Source organism: Quercus robur, chromosome 4, assembly GCF_932294415.1.
Source record: "Quercus robur chromosome 4, dhQueRobu3.1, whole genome shotgun sequence".
Classification (NCBI taxonomy): domain Eukaryota; kingdom Viridiplantae; phylum Streptophyta; class Magnoliopsida; order Fagales; family Fagaceae; genus Quercus; species Quercus robur.
This window is the reverse complement of record NC_065537.1, coordinates 46,012,474-46,035,778: the sequence shown is the minus strand read 5'-3', so window position 1 is coordinate 46,035,778 and position 23,305 is coordinate 46,012,474.

The following is a 23,305-nucleotide window of genomic DNA, read 5'->3' as shown; positions in this document are numbered from 1 at the left end:
TTTTTTTTTTTTTAAATTAGTTGTGTAAGGACTCAATTTGTAACGATCCCAAACTGATATTGGGTTCGAACGTTAAAGGCCCAAACAATAAATATGTAGAGCGTGGGTGTCCAAGAACTAGGTTAACTCTAAAAGAAAAACGATTAATCCTCACGTTTATAGACAGATTAGCACTGATATAAAGATCAATTTTTCTTTGAAACAAGTTCAGTTCTTTTGTTCATAAGGTTTTCTTCTGAGTACTCTTGGTTTTTTTGATGTTCCGATCCCCCTCCCTCGATGCTTTCTTTCCTGTTATATACTGCCCTCTTGATATCATCTTCACCACACACGTGTAAGTTGGGTTCGGGGGATCTCTTTCTGTCCCATCTAACACCTTCTGGAACCTCCAACTAGCAGCTGTAAGGCTGCTTCATCACTGTTCAGGCGTCACCTCCACATTAATGCGGCCAGAGAGTTGGTTGAGGGGCAATTAATGCGGAGGCAGCTGTTGTTATAGATATTTGTTTGTCTTTTCTTTCTTACCCTTGGTCCCATATCCCACTTTTAGTGGTAACGTAGCTTCGAAGTACGTTTGTAACAAGGTGGCGTTCTGGTCGTCCTCGGACTCATATTATCGAGAAGGATTTTGTCCTCAAATGAATACTGAACTCATCTTACGTGATATCTACTCTTCCTTTTGTTTGGTTACCCTTACAACCTGAAATGGGCATCCTCGGACAATTTTACGTCCTTGGATGGGCCACAGGCCCAATTAACTCGACTTTAATAATTTATTAATTAACCGGCCCCCACAATAACCCCTCAAAATCTTGCTTTTCGACTCCTCGGGAGAAGATGAATTTTGATGTCATAAACCCATACCTGTTTATGTTTTGGGCATGCTTCTGACGCTTCAGCATCCCGAGCGTGGCAGCATTAAATTCGGGCGACGCCCCTGTCTCCCACGTTCAACGGTGAGATGTAAATCAACGGTAGGGGGTCTGTCTCATTTCGCGAGCGGGAACTTTACCGCTCATAATTTCTACACGACTATAAAGGCGTTCTCAAATCAATTCTCTTTCTTACCTTCAGAGATCACACAGTTCTAGAGCTCATACACTGAACTTGTCTTTCTCCTTTTTCGTCGTTTTCCTGGCGTCTACAAATACTTGAATCTTGTTTGAGGTCCCTCTTTTAAACTTGTAAGTTTTCTCAAAACCCTTACCGCTTTCATCTTAAACTCGTTAATTTCTCTACTAAATCCTTTAGAAAAATGAGGAAAAAGGAGAGTAAGTTTCGATGTCTAGTTGAGTCCGAGGAAAGTATGAGAAATTTCCGCTCTAAGTATAGGATCCCCTCTACGGTGGGTATGAGGTACGCAGCCCAAGGGGAATGGGCCGACGCTAGACAAACAGGGGAAGTGGTTATTCCCATGATTGCCTTCATAGAAGGCGGGATGACCATCCCCATGGGTAATATTACTAGGAGCTACCTTAGGTTCTTTAGGTTATCCCCAACTCAGTGTGCCCCAAATATGTTTAGGGTCCTGGGAAGTATAGAGGCTTTGAACGAGAGAATGGACTTAAACCTGACTCATTATGATGTGAACTGGGTGTACAATCTCCATCACTTGAAGGGGCAGGGGTACTATCTTAAGTCGAGATATCCCGAGGTGAGGCTGATTCAGTGCCTTCCCACTTCGAATAAGAATCTAAAGGAGGATTTTCTTATCTTCTCTGGGGAATGGCACGATGGTCTGCCATGCCCCATGGAGGAAGGAGTACCAGGTGGGAGTGTAGTCATAGATTCATAACATTTGGTTTACACACACATGGTTTTTTTTTTTTTTTTTTTTTTTTTTTTTTTTTTGAGTCTTGGTATTCCTATCTCTAATGATGCTTCACTTCAATTCAATGGTTTTGCAGATAGACGTTACACAAAGCCCAACCTTAAGTTGGTCAATAAAGCAAGCTTGGATAAGGCATTGAAAGCCGAGATATACGTGAACGAAGCTGACGACCAACTTCGGGCAGCACATTTAATCCTCGGCTATACCCCCCTCTTGTTTGCTTTCCAGGCACCGAAGTGCGTGATCAGAGCCCGCGATCCTCAACTTCACCGTATCAGTGTTGCCTTCAAGGGGTTCATTGTTCCAGAAGGTATCCCACTTCCCCAAGATACATCCCGTACCGAGCCCCTTTTTTTGGCCGACGTCTCGGCAGGAGCCTTTTCATCCCAGCCTACCCTCAGAGAAGAGGAAGTAGAAGAGAAGGAAGAAGAGGAAGAAGAAGAGGAAGAAGTTGTAGAGCTCTCAGACTCCTCGGACGACTTTGGGATTTTTGATCAATCCATACGTTCCGAAGAAGATCCTGACGAGATGGGGATACAAAGGAAGCCCCAAAGAAGTTTGATGGAGTTGATGGAAAATCAGCCCGGAAAGAATGCGCCAGCAAAATTAACACAATCCCAAGTTCCTTTTCTTCCCTCCAGGTTTCCCCCCCCCCCTGCTCCTCGTCCGCCTTCTCATCAACCTCAACAGCCGGCCAGAGCTGATGCGGTTGAACTAAAAAGGCGCAGAGAACAGAAAGGGAAGGACGTGGTGGATGCAGGCAAGTCCCGTTTGACCCGCGAGGAGGATGCTCAGCGAGTTGCAAAGCAGCAAAAGACTAGCTACTTTCCTCAACGAGGCTAGGAGAGGTCTGACACTCAACTTCCTGAGCCCCAAGCCATGCATGCTGGGGAGCCCCTACGAGATGATGTATTTATTAGGGACTTCAATGGTGGCATTGGGTGTCACGTAACCTCGGCTATAGAGGAGACCTTGTTGCTCCCGAGAAATATGGCCGAGATAAAGAATGCGAGGAAGAATGAGCTCATCCTCAATAATAAGAGATACTTGGGCCTGGTAAAGTGCTAACTTTTTTTTTTTTTTTCTTTTTGTGATCATTACTCACTGATGTGTACTTTTTACTGACTATAGTGTTAACCTCTTCCTTACAGATTATCCAAAATACTTTCAAACCGGATGAAATGCTCAATATCTGCTTCAATAAGCTAGATGATGAAAGGAAGAAACGGGCAACGGCTGTACAGACTCTGACCCAAGCCGAACAGGATTTGGCCGATGCGAGGAAAAAGCTACATGCTGAGGAGCAAGCTCGCAAGAGCGCTGATTTGGCCTTGGAAGGCTATCAAAAGCAGGCCGAGGACCAGGGGAACTGCTTGCGTGAGGCAAATGCAGAATTGAAGAAGGCTTGGGAGCAACTTGCAGCCCTTAAGAAGCACTTGGAGGAAACTCAAAAGCTGAGGGAGCAAGCTGAAAAGTCCAGGGAGGAAGCCGAGAAAGCAAAAACCGAGGCCAAACATGCAACGAATGAAGCTGAGCAGAGAGGCTATGAGGTCGGTATAGCTGAGACTGAGGAGGCTTTGAGAGTCGAGGTGCCAATGGTGTGTCGCATCTACTGTGCCAAAACTTGGGATGAGGCCCTTAACCGAGCTGGGGTTGAGGCTTCATCCGAGTTAAGGAGGCCAGAGAATGTATTCTATCCTGAACCAATCCACCCCTCAGCTCCTTCAACCTATCAAGCTGAAGCCGCTCCTTCAACTGTTAACCCCAATGAGGAGGTTTTGCCTCCAAGTCTTCCTCCTCCTAGCTAGCCAGAACCAGCTAAAGAGAATATTGCCCCTCCAGAAGCCTCCTTGGACAAGACTGCAGCTGCTTCTGAGGCAGAGGTGGCCTCCCAAAGTTTTCAACAGGATTTGGCCTCCACAATCTTGCCAGCTGGGGGAGCTACTAAGGATAAAGAGGAAGTCACCACCTCGGAGGTAGACAAACCAGCCAGCCAAGCCCTAAAGATCCAAATTAAATTGAAAAAATAGGACTTGTTTTGTAATCTGATTAAAAATTTTGTAAGGATTCTTATGTTTACTTACTTACCGCTATTGCTGCTTTATGTTATTTTTGTACTTGTTCACTGTGTTATTGTAATTTGGATGGGTTCATTTTGACTATCCTTTGTTTGCATGGGGAAGTATTACTTATAAATATCACCAATTGGCGATTAAAAATGGATGATAAACATTAATACTATGAGGTCTCAGGGAGACATTTTAGATACATACGTATTCTTTCTAGTCAATTGAAACTTTATGGAAAGTTCAAAAGTTGAATAAAGTTGGGTCTTCAGTACTTCGATTGTACATTAAATGATGTTCATAGATTCCTATTTAATACTTTAGTAGATGTTGTAGGGCATTAATTTCCACTAAGTTTGTGATCCGAGGACCTGACATAACTTAGTTTCTGTTTAACACTTCACTACATATCATAGGGTATTAATTTCCACTAAGTTTGTGGTTCGAGGACCTGACATAACTTAGTTTCTGTTTAAGACTTCAACACATATCATAGGGTATTAATTTCCACTAAGTTTGTGATCCGAGGACCTGACATAACTTAGTTTCTGTTTAATACTTCAATACATATCATTGGATATTAATTTCCACTAAGTTTGTGGTCCGAGGACCTGACATAACTTAGTTTTTGTTCAATACTTCAATACATATCATAGGGTATTAATTTCCACTAAGTTTGTGATCCGAGGACCTGATATAACTTAGTTTCTGTTTAATACTTCAACACATATCATAGGGTATTAATTTCCACTAAGTTTGTGATCCGAGGACCTGACATAACTTAGTTTCTGTTTAATACTTCAATACGTGTCATAGGGTGTGGAAACACAAGATGCATGATTAACATAAATTAAAAGAAAAACCCAAACTGGACTACTTTTATTAATAATAATACCTCTTGAGATTATTTACATTCCAAGGATGAAGTACAACTTTTTCATCTAGGTCTTCCAGATAATAGGCTCGTATTCCGGCTACTGAAGTAATCCGATAAGGCCCTTCCCAATTAGGCCCCAATTTTCCCCAAGATGGATTCTTGGTGGTCCCCAGAACTTTCCTCAGCACCAGATCTCCTACGGCTAACGGCCTCAGCTTCACATTACTATCATAGCCTTGCTTGAGTTTATGCTGGTAGTAAGCCAATTGGACCATTGCACTCTCCCTTCGCTCTTCGATCAAGTCTAAACTTTTTTCCAACATCCCATCGTTACTGTCCGAGGAAAATATACTGGTCCTTAACGTTGGGAATCCAGTTTCCAGAGGGATGACGGCCTCGGCTCCATAGGTCATGGAAAAGGGAGTCTCCCCCGTTGAACGTCGGGGCGTTGTTCGATAGGTCCAGAGAACATGTGGCAATTCCTATACCCATTTTCCTTTTGCATCATCCAGTCTCTTCTTAAGTCCATTGACTATTACTTTGTTAACAGTTTCAGCTTGCCCATTCCCTTGAGGATAAGCCAGAGTGGAATATCTGTTTCTTATACCCAAGTCTGAACAGTATTGCCTAAAGGCCTTGCTATCAAATTAAAGTCCGTTATCCGAGACAAGAGTGCGTGGAGTTCCAAATTGCGTGACAATATTCTTCCAAATAAACCTCTTAACATCTACATCTCCGATGTTAGCCAATGGTTCAGCTTCGACCCATTTAGTGAAGTAATCTGTGCTGACCAATAGATACTTTTTGTTTCCTAAGGCTTTAGGAAAAGGGCCGACAATGTCCAGCCCCCATTGAGCAAAAGGCCAAGGGCTGGAGAGAGGGTTAAGAATTCCTCCAGGCTGGTGGATGTTTCGAGCGAATCTTTGGCACTGGTCACATTTTCTAACATACTCCTGCGCTTCCTTCTGCATATTTGGCCACCAATATCCTTGTGTAATGGCCTGATGTGATAGGGACCTTCCCCCTGTATGACTTCCACAAATGCCTTCATGCAGCTCTTCTAGGAGTGACCCTGACATCTCGGGATATACACAAAGCAGGTACGGCCCAGAGAAGGACCGTTTGTATAACTTTTTATCCTCGGATAACCAAAACCGAGGAGCTTTCCTCCGTATTTTCTCAGCTTCTACTTTCTCTTCACGCAAGATGTCACTTTCAAGGAATTTCAATATGGGATCCATCTAGCTCGGTGCTAGATTAACTTGATGAACCTGGCAAACATCATTTTCTGGTGAGGTGGGGGTATGCAAATCTTCGACGATGATCACCCGAGGAAAATCCCGTATCGAGGAGGTGGCAAGGGTTGCCAGGGAATCGGCGTGAGTATTTTCACCTCGGGGGATATGCAACAAGTCAAAAGACTCAAATTTCGTTTGCATACGCCTAACTTGGCTCAAATACCCCTGCATTCTTGGATCTCAAGCCTCCAGCTCTCCTTTTACTTGGCTGACTACCAATCTTGAATCCGAGAATAATTCTGCTATCTTTCTGCCCATTTTCTGGACCATACTCATTCCCATCAATAAAGTTTCGTATTCTGCTTCGTTGTTAGTAGCCGAGAATCCTAACCTCAAGGACTTCTCAATGATGATCTCTTCAGGGGATATCAAAACCAGCCCCAATCCTGCCCCCCGTTGGTTTGCTGCCCCGTCCACATATACCCTCCAGGAGGATCCGCCTTGTGTGGATATCAGACCAACCGATTTTTCATCCATGATGTCTTGCTTCATATTAGCTTCTTCTGGGCACTCGGCGAACTCAGCTACCAGATCGGCAAGGACTTGGCCTTTCACAGAGGTGCGAGGCATATACTTGATATCGAAAGCACCTAGAATTGTGCCCCACTTAGCAATTCTTCCAGTGTAGTCTGCACTTCTTAGTATGGACTTGAGAGGTAACTGAGTCAAGATAACCACAGTATGGGCCTGAAAGTAATGCGGAAGTTTGCGTGTTGCATGGACCACCGCCAAGATGGCCTTTTCCAATGACAAGTATCTCACCTCGGCCTCATGAAGGGACTTGCTTACGTAATAAACTGGTCTTTGGATGCCGCTGTCCTCTCGTATTAAGACAAAACTAAATGCATGAGGGGCAACTGCCAGATAAGCAAACAATACCTCATCCACCTCAGGACTAGATATGATAGGCGGCCTGGACAGGTACTCCTTCAACTGTTGAAACGCCACAGCACACTCCTCGGTCCATTCAAATCCTTGCCACTTATGCAGTAGACGGAAAAAGGGACGACACCTCTAGGCCGACCTGGAGATAAACCGGTTCAAAGCAACAGTCATTCCAGTTAGTTTCTGCACCTCCTTTGGATTCCGAGGTGTTTGTAAATCGTTGATGGCCTTAATCTGATCTGGGTTCACTTCAATTCCTCTATGAGTCACCATGTATCCCAAGAACTTCCCGGAGCCTACACTAAAGGAACACTTTGAAGCATTGAGGCGTAACTTATGCCTTCTCAGTATTCCGAAGATATTCGTGAGATCTTCCACATGCTCGGACACCACTTTACTCTTCACTACCATGTCATCGATATAAACTTCAATGCTTCTACCTAGTTGTGGTTCGAACATTTTGGTCATCATCCGTTGGTAGGTAGATCCGGCGTTTTTCAAACCAAAGGGCATCACTTTATAATGATAGTTTCCAATAGGGGTGACAAAAGCAGTCTTCTCCTGATCGTCCGATGCTAGCGGTATTTGGTAGTATCCTTGGAAGGCATCCAAGAAACTCATCCTAGGATGACCCACGGTTGCATCCACCAACTGGTCTATCTTCGGCATGGGAAATGGATCCTTGGGATAAGCCTTATTGAGGTCCGTGAAGTCCACGTACACTCGCCACTTTCCTGTCTTCTTCTTTACCAACACCGTATTGGCCAACCATTGAGGATAAAAAAATTCTTTGATAGCCCCAGCCTGCTTGAGCTTGGCCACCTCACTCCTGACAGCTTCGGCGTGCTCTTTCGACGGTCGCCGAGGTGGCTGTCTTTTGGGAATAACGGAGGGATTCACGTTGAGTCGATGGCAAATGAAATTCGGATCCACACCCGGGGCTTCATATGGGTTCCATGCAAACACGTCTACATTTGCTCTGAGGAACTCCAGCAATCTCTCATTCTCTTGCAAAGGCAACTTAGCCCCAACCTGGAAGAATTTTTCTGGATCATCAGCAACAGTTACCCTCTCCAAATCTTCACACTTTACCTCGTCAGCTAGCATATCCAAGGGTAATGCTAGGGGTTTTAATTGCTATAATTCATTATCGGCCGTAGTCGAGGTCTCTGCCTCTGGCCGATGTTGTATAGCCGCTACTAGGCATTGCCGAGCGGCCACTTGGCTTCCTACTATCTCCAACACTTGGCCTCCGAATGGGTACTTCACTTTCTGATGCAGAGTAGACGAGACCGCTCCCAGGGTATGAAGCCAAGGTCTGCCCATAATAGCCGTGTATGGAGAGAAAACGTCTACGACAATAAAGTCCACCTCCACCACATCCATACCGGCTTGCACAGGTAGTCTGATCAGCCCTTTCGAAGTGACCATCCTTCCCTCAAAACTGACTAGAGGGGAGCTGTAGGCTACTAAGTCCTCTGGCTTCAGACCTAGCCCTTTATAGAAGTCTGGATACATTATATCCACAGCACTACCTTGATCTACCATCACCCTTTTGACATCGTACCCACCAATTCTCAGCGTGACCACCAGGGCATCATCATAGGGCTGTATGGTTCCAACCTTGTCCTCATCCGAAAAGCCCAGAGTCAGGGGGACGTCCACCCTGGCTCTCTTTGACGCTTGGCAATGATCCTCGGCCGGAGGTCGGAACACCGACAGTACCCTGGAAGGGCAAGATCCAGTCCTCCCTAGGGCAGCAAAAATAACGTTGATCGTACCAAGGGGGAGTCTTGAAGAAGCGTCCCCACGCATCTCTGAGCCTGCTTGGCTTGCCTTACCACTGGAATGATGCAAGAGTTGCTTCAATTTCCCCTCTCGGACCAACTGTTCCAAATGGTCCCACAAATTCCTGCAATCTTCCGTTGTGTGCCCATGATCCTGATGATAGTGGCAATATAGGTTCGGGTTGCGTTTCCTAGGCTCTCCCGCCATCTTGTTCGGCCATTTGAAAAATGGTTCATTCTTTATTTTCTCCAAAACCTGCTGCATCGGCTCCCGAAACACTGCATTAACCACCTGAGTATCCACAGAACCTGATTGCCCGACGAAGTCTTTCCGAGGTCAGTCACTATTGTAACGGTCCGACCTGAAATCCCTCCTTTCCTGAGGGATTACCTTAGCCTTTCCTTTTCCTTGAAGTTGATCCTCTTCTACTCTTCTGTACTTATCAATCCTATCCATCAATTGGTGCACGCTGGTAACAGGCTTACCAGTTAGGGATTTCCTTAAATCATGATCAGCTGGGAGGCCAGCTTTGAAAGTACTTATGGCCACATCATAATGTTCTCCTTCTATTTCATTAAACATTTCCCAGTACCTGTCTGAATAAGTTTTGAGAGTCTCGCCCTCTTGCATGGACATAGACAGCAAGGATCCCAAAGGCCGAGGAACCCTGCTACATGTGATAAAGCGAGCGCCAAAAGCTCGGGTAAGCTTTTTGAAGGACTCAATAGAATTGGCCCTCAAACCATTGAACCATCTCATCGCCACCGGACCCAAACTTGATGGAAAAACCTTGCACATCAAGGCCTCATCCCTGGAGTAGATAGCCATTTTTTGGCTACAATGGCTAACGTGTTCTACTAGGTCTGACCGGCCATCATACAGGGTGAACGTAGGCTGGTGGAATCGCCGAGGAAGAACTGCATCTTCTATATTCCTCGTGAAGGGTGATTTAGAAACTTGGCTCAATGCTTTGTTCATGGCGTTGTTACCCAAGCCCCTGCTAGGCGGGCTTCTGTGCCTATGTCGATGGCCGTGCGCCTCTTCATAAGAGAAAGTCTCACTAGGCGGAGTTCTTGATCTCCGCCTATAACTAGCTCCATCCGTCTCCTCGGATGATGGTTCGGAGCAAGGTGGGGAACGTTCTCTCCAGGCATGACGCAACTCTCTTTTCAACTCGTTAATCTCACGTTGCAGGTTCCTGTCATGCTTTGCATGGGAGACATGACTCTTCCCGCGAGAGTGACTTTTGGTGGTATGAGTTGTGCGCACACTCCCCTCACGACCTTCTCTCCGTTCGGGACTCTGGTGGGGATCACCATACTGGGAGCCCCTTGACTCTGCCTGGTGCGGGTTGGCATCTTCCTGATGTGGTCCTGTCGCATAGTGATGTGGACCTGCTTCCTCCATCATATACGTTGCATCGGAGTTCTTTTAAGTTAGATCAAGCTCTTCCCACAGACGGCGCCAATTGTAAGGACTCAATTTGTAACGATCCCAAACTAATATTGGGTTCGAACGTTAAAGGCTCAAACAATAAAATATGTAGAGCGTGGGTGTCCAAGAACTAGGTTAACTCTAAAAGAAAAACGATTAATCCTCACGTTTATAGATAGATTAGCATTGATATAACAATCAATTTTTCTTTGAAACAAGTTCAGTTCTTTTGTTCATAAGGTTTTCTTCTAAATACTCTTGGTTTTTTTGATGTTCCGATCCCCCTCCTCAATGCTTTCTTTCCTGTTATATACTGCCCTCTTGATATCATCTTCACCACACACGTGTAAGTTAGGTTCGGGGGATCTCTTTCTGTCCCATCTAACACCTTCTGGAATCTCCAACTAGCAGCTGTAAAGCTGCTTCATCACTGTTCAGGCGTCACCTCCACATTAATGCGGCCAGGGAGTTGGTTGAGGGGAAATTAATGCGGAGGCAGCTGTTGTTATAGATATTTGTTTGCCTTTTCTTTCTTACCCTTGGTCCCATATCCCACTTTTAGTAGTAACGTAGCTCCGAAGTACGTTTGTAACAAGGTGGTGTTCTGGTCGTCCTCGGACTCATATTGCCGAGAAGGATTTTGTCCTCGGACGAATACTGAACTCACCTTACGTGATATCTACTCTTCTTTTTGTTTGGTTACCCTTACAACTTGAAATGGGCCTCCTTGGACAGTTTTACGTCCTCGGATGGGGAACGTTCTCTCCAGGCATGACGCAACTCTCTTTTCAACTCGTCAATCTCACGTTGCAGGTTCCTGTCATGCTTTGCATGGGAGACATGACTCTTCCCGCGAGAGTGACTTTTGGTGGTATGAGTTGTGCGCACACTCCCCTCACGGCCTTCTCTCCGCTCGGGACTCTAGTGGGGATCACCATACTGGGAGCCCCTTGACTCTGCCTGGTGCGGGTTGGCATCTTCCTGATGTGGTCCTGCCGCATAGTGATGTGGACCTGCTTCCTCCATCATATACGTTGCATTGGAGTTCTTTTAAGTTAGATCAAGCTCTTCCCACAGACGGCGTCAATTGTAAGGACTCAATTTGTAACGATCCCAAACTGATATTGGGTTCGAACGTGAAAGGCTCAAACAATAAAATATGTAGAGCGTGGGTGTCCAAGAACTAGATTAACTCTAAAAGAAAAACGATTAATCCTCACGTTTATAGATAGATTAGCATTGATATAACAATCAATTTTTCTTTGAAACAAGTTCAGTTCTTTTGTTCATAAGGTTTTCTTCTAAATACTCTTGGTTTTTTTGATGTTCCGATCCCCCTCCTCAATGCTTTCTTTCCTGTTATATACTGCCCTCTTGATATCATCTTCACCACACACGTGTAAGTTAGGTTCGGGGGATCTCTTTCTGTCCCATCTAACACCTTCTGGAACCTCCAACTAGCAGCTGTAAAGCTGCTTCATCACTGTTCAGGCGTCACCTCCACATTAATGCGGCCAGGGAGTTGGTTGAGGGGAAATTAATGCGGAGGCAGCTGTTGTTATAGATATTTGTTTGCCTTTTCTTTCTTACCCTTGGTCCCATATCCCACTTTTAGTAGTAACGTAGCTCCGAAGTACGTTTGTAACAAGGTGGTGTTCTGGTCGTCCTCGGACTCATATTGCCGAGAAGGATTTTGTCCTCGGACGAATACTGAACTCACCTTACGTGATATCTACTCTTCTTTTTGTTTGGTTACCCTTACAACCTGAAATGGGCCTCCTTGGACAGTTTTATGTCCTCGGATGGGCCACAGGCCCAATTAACTCGACTTTAATAATTTATTGATTAACCGGCCCCCACAAGTTGGTACTAGTGTTCGAAAGTAGGGTTGTAAACACGCAAGTTGTGCTTTATTGAGTATTGAATGTTTAAGCTCAGCTTGACAAAAAAATATGAAATGTTGAAACTTGGCTTGAGCTTGAACCCAGCCTACAAATAATGTTTAAGCTTGAGCTCATCAAAAAATCCAAAAGCTTAAGCTAGGCTTGGTTTAGCTTGATTCATTAATCAAACCGAGCTTAAGCTCAAACTCAAGCTTTTGAGACCATGATCCAATACAAGTATATTATCAGACCCATATTAAGCATATTATTAAGCCCTTTTGACTTGGACGATGGTCTCAACTTCCAATTAATTAAAGACTTAGTAAGATATGAGTTAATTAATAATCTCATATGCAAAAAAATAAAATTTGGGGGCTTTTTCTATTTGTGGGCCTTAGACAATTGCCTAAAATTTTCAAAATCACCAAATACCCTTTTAATTTTCAAAATAATCAAAATTCCCTAAAACCTTTAAATGATCTAAATATCCCCTTAAAATCTCCAAAATGACAAAATTCCTCTAAATTTTCCAAAATTATTTGTTTACCCTCTCAAAGCCTTCAAAATCCCCCTAAAACCTTCAAGATAACCAAAATATTCTTAAAACCACAAACATGAGGAAAAAAAAAAGTACTCACTGAAATCATCCTCTAGAATAGAGACCTATAAAATGACTAACATGCCTCTAAGATCTTCAAAATAACCAAATAATAATAATAAAAACATCCAAAATAATGAAAGTAACTTATAAAATATGACCAAAATGTTCTTGAAGCCTCCAAATGGCCAAAAGAATACCTTCAAAAACCTCTAAAATCACTTAAATGCCCCTACAACCACCAAAAAAAACAAAACAAAACCTTAAAGACCATTGAATGACAAAAATGTCTCATGAAATCTTCAAATTGATCACGCTATTCCTCAAAACTTAAAAAATCACCCCCAATATTTTAAAATAGACAAAATTTAGCTACAAAATTGGTTGAAATTTAGCTACCATTGAATTACATATTCTTCCAATATCCAACTTGCTTGAAATTTTTTTAGAAAATTAAACAATAGTTATGTCATCAATAAATTGTTTTAATTACAAGTTTTTGTAGTTTAAAATTATACATAAAATATAAGTTTATAAATCATATATTAAATAATATCTAATTGACACAAAATTTGACGTATATTAAGAGTGTAAAGAACATGCAATTAATTCAACGTTTAGATTTTCAAATATATAGTAATGTTTATTTTATTGAGTAAGGTTGTAACCTTAGGATGTAGCCAATTTTGTAGCTGAATTTTGTCCTTTTAAAAGTAGCTCAAAAACAATTTTCAAGTGTCCTTTCATAGGTTTGAAGTGTTCGTAATTTTGCATGTGTGTATAAGTTTATTTGATAGATTTTATTAATTGTTTTATCATTTATTTGTTGTTGTACTCTTATTTTGATTGTGTTTTTTTTTACTTTGATTTTAGTTTTCTGTATTAATATTTTAAAGTAATGAATTAAAACTTATTATAAAATATTTACATAAAAATATAGAAATGTTCTAGCAAAATTTCAGTACCAGCGAAAATACTACAACCAAACAACAAAAAATATTCAATAGGGTCACAGTAACATTTTGTAGCCTACCGTTACTGCTTGATTAAAGACTCTAATAGTTGTTTAAGTGAACGTATAGCCAATATTTAAAAGACCGAGAAATTGAAAGTGAGAGAGAGAACCTTAAACCATTGTAGTTCTCTTTGCATCTGCAAAGCTGCACCTGGGATGTCATTAACTGAAGTAGAAGGTGCTAACATCCCTGCCATATGTAATAAGTTATTTTTGTTGGAGGAATCTCTAGCACTTGCCAAAGCGCTTTTAATATCAAGACCATAGATAAGGCTAAAGATTTTGGCATGACGATATTGGACTGCAACCGAAAAAATGTTTCTTGATTTTTCATCATGGGTAAACAAAAGTTGTTGATCCTCTTTCACAATATCAAAAACAAACTCAAAAATCCCTTCCTCGATTGCACGGAGGATGGCTCCATTAACGTTACCAGTCGCTCTTTGTTGAGTATTTGAAATCAATATCTGGTCCTTCATGAGACGGAGGAGTTCACGGGATAGGAAATGGGCCAACTTCATTTCATATAGATGCTCGATACCTTGGTTAATAATCAAAACATTGACAATTTAACTAGATGAACATATAATTATTAAAAAAAAAAAAAACTTACAATCTCTTTTTCTTGTAAAGTTGTAATTATCTAAGCTACCTTAAAGATTAGCGTACTCCATTTAAGGTGGGCTTGAGATTAATATCTGAAAGATTCATTTACTTGTCTCCTTCATTTAATTGGTAAAAAAGAAAACAATTTCGGATCCCATGGACTTAGTTTAATAGTGTAAAGAAGTGAGTAAGCATGTGTGCTTATAATAAAAAAAACAAAATTAGCTAATAAGTTAGGGCTTGATTGGTAAGAGTTATTAAAATATAGTTTTTTATTTTGTAATCCAAAAAATGGTGGGTCTCACACTTAAATTTATTGTTTGGTTAACATTTTTCTAAATACAGTTTTAAAAAAACTAGTATCATATTTTCCTGATTTAGAACAGGATTTTGAAAATGGATAAGGGGATGTTTTCAGGATGCAAAAAGAATTCCTACCAGTCAAATTTAAAACTTATCATTAAAAAAAAAAAAAAAAGTAATCTACAAATTCTACATGTTACTTTTTGTAAATATTTTTTTTTAAAATCTCAAAAATAGAAATGGTCTCCCAAAAAATTATTTTTTATTGTTAGTATTTTGAAGATTGTTCTAAAAAGTTGGATCCAAATACCTAAAATATAAAAATTATTATCTAAAAACTAGTTTTAAGTTCAATTTTTTTTTAAATTGTTTTTATACTGTTTTGTAAACAGAAATAAAAATCCTCCTACCAATTAGGCCTTTAAGAGTATTATTTTTTAGGTGAGCTTTAACAAAATTACCTATAAATTCTATCCACTTGTATTCTTTCTTGACATTACGTGAGAAAAAGCAAGGGAAAATATAAAAAATTTAAAAATTTAAAAATTGGAGGGGAATGTAATAAAGAACCAATTGATATTTTTAAAATGGGAGGATATGTAAATTTAAAAGAACCAATTGGAGGGAATGAAATGTGAAATTTTCAAATGTAAAATTAGATTAAGATAGAAATATGAAAGTTGAAACAGTAAATTTTAAGTTTCGATTATGATTGGAATGTAACTTTAAAAAACAAACACAATTTTAAAATAGAAATTTAAGAAAATAATTTTTTTCCCAATTCCCATTATAAACCAATTTTTAATTAAAAAATAACCAAGCCAAAAAAAAAAAAAATTATATTGTTCTTAGTTTTTCTTTTTGGAATAAAGTTATACTAAGTTTTATTTATTTATTTTATGGGAAGATTGTAACTTTATTAAGAAGAAAATAAATTCAATATATCTTGAGCTAAAGCCGGCTTAATCAATGTTGGATTTTCCTCTATCTAAGTTACATAATTATCACTATTTAAAACTTCTTTGGCATAACTTGCCAAAATGTGTGCTGACCTATTATCTTGTTGCTTCACATGAGAAATTTTGACTAACCTAAAACCTTGAGGCCTTTGAGATACTCCAGTTAAGATATTTGATACAGCCACCGGTAGAGAGCCCAACCCCATCGGGGCATCAGAGACAATTTTTGAATCTCCTTCAAAAATCACATCCCTTATACCCACATCCCAAGCAAAAGTAACTCCCTCCTCCATTGCCTTGGCCTCTATCTCTAAAGGTCCTAGTGGCTGGTGGACTATTTTGCTTAGTGTTGCCATAACCCTCCCAGTATGGTCTCTAATCACCTCCCTGACACCAGCCTACTAACTCTGAGCAAAAACCGCATCGTCCACATTAACCTTATAATTCGGAGCTAGAGGCACTGTCCCTGGATCATCCGAGTTGTCCTTTACTTGTGAAATAGTATGGTTTGCTATTTGAAATTCATTTAGCAAAAATCGAGCTAACTGGACCACTTCTGTAGATTGTCGAGAGTGACTATGTCTTACAGCATTTCTATTAAACCACATGGACCAAGCTATCATGAGAAGTATCTCCAAAATGTCATTGCAAACATGCTGGACAAAGATCACATACCACACTAAATCCATGAACTCCAAATACCGTATCCCGTGTATCAAAACTAATCCCTGAAAGTAGCCACGCTGCACAAGCTTTCTCGCATTCCTAGAGAATATGTCCACTAGATTGTATACCCAATCCACAAGCTTCACATACATTCTGCATAAGTTTGCTTTTGTGGGAAGTATATTTCGGCACGCTCTCCAAGCAGAAGTCTTCAACTTATTCGGCATGTTCAAGCTCCAAATTTTTCTCCAGAATTTTCTGTGTGTATCACCATTTGAAGGTTCACCCACCCCACTATTCATGGCTTCATCCAAAGCAATTTTATAAGCACTACGAACCGGGAATTCTTTTTTGGAGTGTATGCCCACACTAGCCGGTCTCGTGGCAAACAAGAACTTAAAAATATGCTAAGAATGGATTGGACATTGGGTGGGAGAAAAATTTGCCTCACCAAATCTGTTTGCCATTCACACTTCAAGGGATCAATGAGGTCACTAACTCTGGAAAGTTCAAAGGTATTATTGGGTGGAGAGATCACTTTGAAAGTGGATGGTTTAGGTAACCATTTATTAGTCCAAATGCCAATCGATGCTCCATTCCCCACCTGCCATCTACAGCCTTGTTTGACAATTTTTTGCGTTGCCATTATGCTCCTCCAAGCAAAAGGAGGTCGAGATCCTAGTGCAGCCCCAAGGAAGTCACTATCCGGGAAATAATGAGCTTTTAAAACTTTATGGACTAGTGATGACGTATTTGTCTGAAGTCGCCACCCCTATTTGGATAAAAGTGCAAGATTAAAAGCTTTAAGATCACGAAAGCCTAAACCACCCTCCTCCTTTGGTGTACAAATCTTATCCCAACTAAGCCATGTCATCTTAGTTTTTCCATCCATTTGCCCCCACCAAAAATTTCAAACCATGCTCGTCATCTCATCATATAGAGTATTCGGAATTTTAAAAACACTCATAGTATAAGAGGAACATGTTTTTATGTACCTAACAACATTCCTTGTACTATAAGAGGAACAAGTTGTTGAGCAACTAGGGCAAGAGACAGAAAGATAGAGAGACAGAGGTAGAAATCTAGGTAGTAAAGTGAGGAAAAAAGAGGCTTTTTGGGAAGAACATCACCATGTGTAAACCCTTAAACTTTGGGAAGAACATCACATTATAGAAAGCTTTAAAGAGTGAAGGATATTCTGTCCTTCACTCACCGTGGTTTTTCATCCATTCCTAAGGGTTTTCCATGTATGTCACACGCCTTCTTTACTTTCCCTGTTCTACCTTTACAATCTTTAGATGTTAAAGTGTTAAAGTTCTCATTTTTATTGTTCATGAGCTTTTACACTGAAATGTACTGTTAAATCTGTAGCTCACTTTCTTTACAAGTTTGACAATCTAACTTGCATGTACAGTGAGATTTAGATGTTTCTCGATTGTAATCTTCCTTATTCTTCACAACATGGTGTACTTGAAACCTCTCTATTGTGGCACGCATCCAAGACCCATATTGTTGTTCTTCCTTCTATAAAGTATCTAGACTACTCACCCATAGCTTAAATCCTTCTCATCATGGTTCATGATCCCACAAGAATAGTGATGATGCCAAAAATCATCAGTGAGCCGCACGGTCCTCACGTGCTCTAGACAGAACTTGTAAAACAGAAACAAAGAAGACCTTGCAGAAAGTACCGGTGTGGTACCAGCCAAATACCCTCTGAAGGTTAAGTTAGAGAACTTTCATAACTCTAGAGTGCAAGAGCTGGGGTAAATTATGCGTAGTTTGTTAGGGTTTTCGGTTTTTTATAGTAGCGTTGAGATGACATTCGATTCTTGGCGGAGAGGGTCTTTCCTTGTAGGAAAGATCCTCATAAATACACGTATCTTGCGGGATCCTTTCCGTACAGGGATTCCCTTGATTAGGGTTAATCGTGGGGTACAAGATATTTCCTTTTGTAGATATTTGTGGAGGTCAAGCAAGGCCATGCTAGACTCGTCATGCTCTTTCTTCCTGTTGGCTTCTTTCACTCCCATGGGCCTCTCTCTACTTGTCGGCCTAGGGATTCCCGTCATCTCGGGTACTGAGGTGATGTTATTGGGTATTGAGGTGATGTCGTTAGCCTATGGCGTTGTCAATTTTGTATTACTTCACACGCATATGAAGCTAACGGGCTCAATGGAGTCGTCGGCTTCCTTGTATGTAATGAATTTATTTCTTCCTAAAAACACCCTTGTCAGCTGCCCCCTACTCCATGGTACCGTTAGCTTTGGCTGACAGGCCACGGAGTACTAGAGTATTTATGACCATTAATTTGGTTTTTTACTAGAGAGTGTTTCATTAATGGTGTAGGCAACCTTAAGCTTAAATGCCAGGCGACACGTGGCACTCACTAGTTGGCCTTGTTTCCAATCAAAAGCATCCCTTCATTTGTCACGCTTCTTCGCTCTATAAATAGTTCACCACCTCTTCTCATTCTTCCTTATTTCATCTTTACAAATCTTAAGAGAGAGCTATCATTTTGTCATTTTCGCTACCGTCAACTTGCTGATCCTGTCACCTCTACAAAATCGTCTATTAACCTTGTAAGTCCTCTTCTCTTTTTTATTCCTTTTCAATTTCTGTTTTTCTAGTTGGTCGTCACTTCTATAGAGAGACTCGTTAATTAGGTTCTTAGAATACCTCTGTCGCTTGTAGGTGAATAGATGTCAGGAGATAAAGAAGCGACGAGTAAACAGTTGTCGTTAGTTCGTGAGGGAGTGGGCTACGACGAAGTCTACCCGTCAGGTCAGGGCCCGAAGAGGGCTCATCTTGGTCATCAGAGAGGGAACCGTCTACCCATTCTCCTAATGACGAAGAAGATTTTGATTGAGAGGGAGTAGAGGAAGAGGACGAATATGACAAGGGTGAGGGGGAGAATGACAAGTACGAGGGAGAAGGTGACGAAGAAAAAGGAGAGAACAAAGAGTAGTAGGAGGGAGAAGGTGACGGGGGTGAGGATGAGGGTGACGGAAGAGCTTCTGAGGAAGGAAGTTTAGGAAGCTCAAGGGATGGTTACACCTGTCCCTTCATCCTTCCCGTGATATGGACGGTCAACAACTTTAAGCCGACGATGACGACCAATATCCTCAAAACCTTATGGGACCGTTATCAAATCCCTGATAACATTCTAATCCGTTTGCCCGGAAAGTTTGAAAAGTGTTACTCTGGGAAGACTGCGAATGTCGACATGTATAATGCTATGCTTGTGGCAGAGTTGAGGTTGCCTTTGACGGCATTGCACCATCTATTGGCCATTTTTCTAGGTCTATATGTCAGTCAAGTAGCCCTCAATGCTTGGAGGATATTCATAAGGGTTGAAATCCTTTGGGGTCATCTTAGCAGGGGGAATCGTCAGCTTACCCTAAACGAGTTCTTTTGGTACTACAAACCCCAACATATCTCCTTGTCTAAGGAAATATATCATTTTGCAGTGAGGAAGAAGTCACTTAGGTTGGTGTTAGACATGCCCGACTCTAATAGAAATTGGAAGAGTAGATATTTTTTTGTTCAAGGGACGGACTAGGGTATGCCGTCGAGAAGAGTGGGTGACGATGCTTCATGGCTTTGACAATACTTAGGGTATCGTCAAAGATTCAGGTTTAGTACCGTCTACATTCTTATTCTTTATTTATTTGTTTCAAGTGTTTAACGTCGTTTGCTTTTTCTCTTTTTCAGCTAGCATTCTTCCATACATAACCGACGAGCAAGAAGCTTTCATCCGTCGTGTTCTTAAGATCCCTTTTGACGAATGGAGGGGCAGGGACCTAATCACCCTTGACATGTTGCACGCCTACTGTGATGGCCCTTTGCCGATGCCTGAAGCTCGTAGACTGAATGCTTATTCTCATCGGTATAAGTTCTTACATCTTAGCTCTTTCCTTGTATGCTTCATATTTATGTCTGCTTATCTAACGTTCGTCTTTTACCTTTTGCAGAAATGGAGGCAGCTAAACAAAGGGCTTTAGTAAAGGCATCAGCCGCGGCGCACAAGCAAAAGGAGAAGGAGGGGGCCTCCTCATCAACTCCCAAGTTCGTCATCAAGAGGTTTTCCAATCGAAAGAGCGAGGGGAAGGACGACCGTTCATTCAAGAAAGGACCGGCCCACCCTACAGGTGACAAGCCAAAGAAGTCGTCACCTCCCAAACCTAGCCATGGGGCTGGCAAGGGTTTAATGACGGCGACTGGTCCCGTCACTCAAGGAATCGTTCATCATCTTCTCACGCATAAGGAACATGCCGTTGAGATGGTTGAGTCAACCATCAAGGCGACGGACTTGGATCTTTGTGCCGAACAAATGACAGAAGACTTGGGGGCGTCGGCTCCTTTTAACCTTTCTAGGGTACGTCCTTTTTTCAAACTTTCTTTTACTGTTGTTCATTCATTGACTGGCGGTTGTCTTGTTTTTAGACACTGGTACGTATGAGGGCGCTTCAAGATAAGGGCGTCGCTCAGGAAGGGGTGATCAGCCGGCTTCGGAAGCGTAATGAGACCCTAACCAATGAGCAGGAGCAATACAAGGGGGCCCTCCATACTCTTAAAAAGGAGGTGACGACCTTGACTGAGAAGTTGAAGGAGGAAGCCCGTTTCCGAGAGAAGGCGCAAGAGGCCAAGGCGAACCTGAAGAAGGAGCTGACGGCCCTTTGTGGGCAAGTAGAGACAGCCAGGGCTGATGCCATAGCAGAGGTCAAGGCTTCCCAGCCTTTTATTGATGCCTGTGTAGTCTACTATGGTGACGGGTTTGAGGACTGCCTGAAGCAGGTTAGGTCCATCTACCTAAACCTAGATCTATCTAAAGTCACCATGGACGACCCTCTGCCAACGACCCCTGCAGGTGGCGACACTGTTAGTGAGGAGACCGAAGACTCTACTCCGTCAGAGCGAGATCCAAAAGATGACGGTGTGGTTCTTGCTCAACCATGCTATCGAAGGACCTGTCACCCCCTTGTTGATTCTTTATTTTAAGATATGCATATGTCCATCCATCTTTGTGTATACATGTTACGATGTACTTGTCCCTTAAAGGACTTGGAGAATAATTGGGATGAACCTGTCTACTTTGGTGTAATCGTCCACTTATAGACTTAATAATAAACCCGTCCACTTGTGGAACTTATAATGAACTCGTCCACTTGAGGTCTTAATGATGAACTCGTCCACTTGTGGATTTCATAATGAACTCGTCCTTTTGTGGTTTTAATAATTTCAAGGCATCCCCATGGGATGAGCTCGTCCAATAGTGGACCTAATAATGAACTCGTCCATTGGTGGATTTAATAATAAATTCGCCCACTTGTGGACTTAATAATTTCAAGACATCCCCATGGAATGAACTCGTCCACTAGTGGACCTAATAATGAACTCGTCCACTGGTGGATTTAATAATGAACTCGTCCACTTGGATTTAATAATGAACTCGTCCATTTGTGGATTTAATAGTGAACCCGTCCACTTGTGGACTTAATAATTTCAAGGCATCCTCATGGGATGAATTCATTCACTTGTGGACTCAATAATGATCTTGTCCACTAGTGGATTTAATATTGAACTCATCCACTTGTGGACTTTATAATTTCAAGGCATCCCCATGAGATGAACTCGTCCACTAGTGGACCTAATAATGAACTCGTCCACTAGCGGATTTAATAATGAACTTGTCCACTTGTGGACCCAATAATGAACATGTCCACTAGTGGATTTAATATTAAACTCGTCCACTTGTGGACTATAATTTCAAGGCATCCCCATGGGATGAACTCGTCCACTAGTGGACCTAATAATGAACTCATCCACTGGTAGATTTAATAATGAACTCGTTCACTTATGGACCCAATAATGAACTTGTCTACTGGTGGATTTAATATTGAACTCGTCCACTTGTGGACTATAATTTCAAGGCATCTATATGGGATGAAGTCATCCACTAGTGGACCTAATAATGAACTTGTCCACTGGTGGATTTAATAATGAACTCGTCCACTTGTGGACTTAATAATTTCAAGGCATCCTAATGAGATGAACTCGTCCACTTGTGGACCTAATAATGAACTTGTCCACTGGTGGATTTAATATTGAACTCGTCCACTTTTGGACTTTATAATTTCAAGGCATCCCTATGGGATGAACTCGTCCATTAGTGGACCTAATAATGAACTAGTCCACTGGTGGATTTAATAATGAACTCGTCCACTTGTGGACCCAATAATGAACTCGTCCACTGGTGGATTTAATATTGAACTCGTCCACTTATGGGCTATAATTTCAAGCACCCCCATCGGATGAACTCGCCCACTTGTGGACTTAGTAATTTCAAGGCATCCCCATGGGATGAACTCATCCACTAGTGGACTTAGTCACAAATGTAGTTTTGTAGAGACACATACATATATAGGTCATATCTGAATAACTCCTTTTATTATGATAAATGCTTGCATAAGTAAAAAATTGTTCTTGAAATAATAAAAACCTACTCTTTGGGCTTAAAAAGTACTGTAGATAGTAAAAATTAACTAAAATGAAGTAAACTGGAAATGAGGAGTGTTGTTCTTCGTGTTGTTGTTTACTAATAGTATTTCTTCAGGTGCTCTATGTTCCATGGGTGGTGCAACTTCTGTCCATCCAACGTCACCAGGTGGTAGGTTCCTTTCCTCTACCATGAAGTGATCCTATAGGGTCCTTCCCAATTAGGTCCTAGCTTTCCCTGGGAGGGATCTCTTGTAGCTCTCGTCACTTTTCTCAATACGAGATCTCCAACCTAGAAGTCTCTGTGCTTGACTCTTGAGTTTTAGTGCTTGGCCATGAGGTTCTGGTACCGTGCTAATCTTTGCTCGGCCGTTGCTCTGACCTCATCCACCAAGTCAAGCTGAAAGCGCATAGCTTCATCGTTCCTGCTCTCATCATGGTTTCCTACTCTATAGCTTGTGAGTCCGACCTTAGTTGAGATGACGGCCTTGCTTCCATATGCTAGTTGAAACGGCGTTTCTCCTGTAGGTGTCCTCGCTGTTGTCCTGTACGCCCATAAAATGCTTGGCAATTCTTCCGGCCATATACCCTTTGCTCC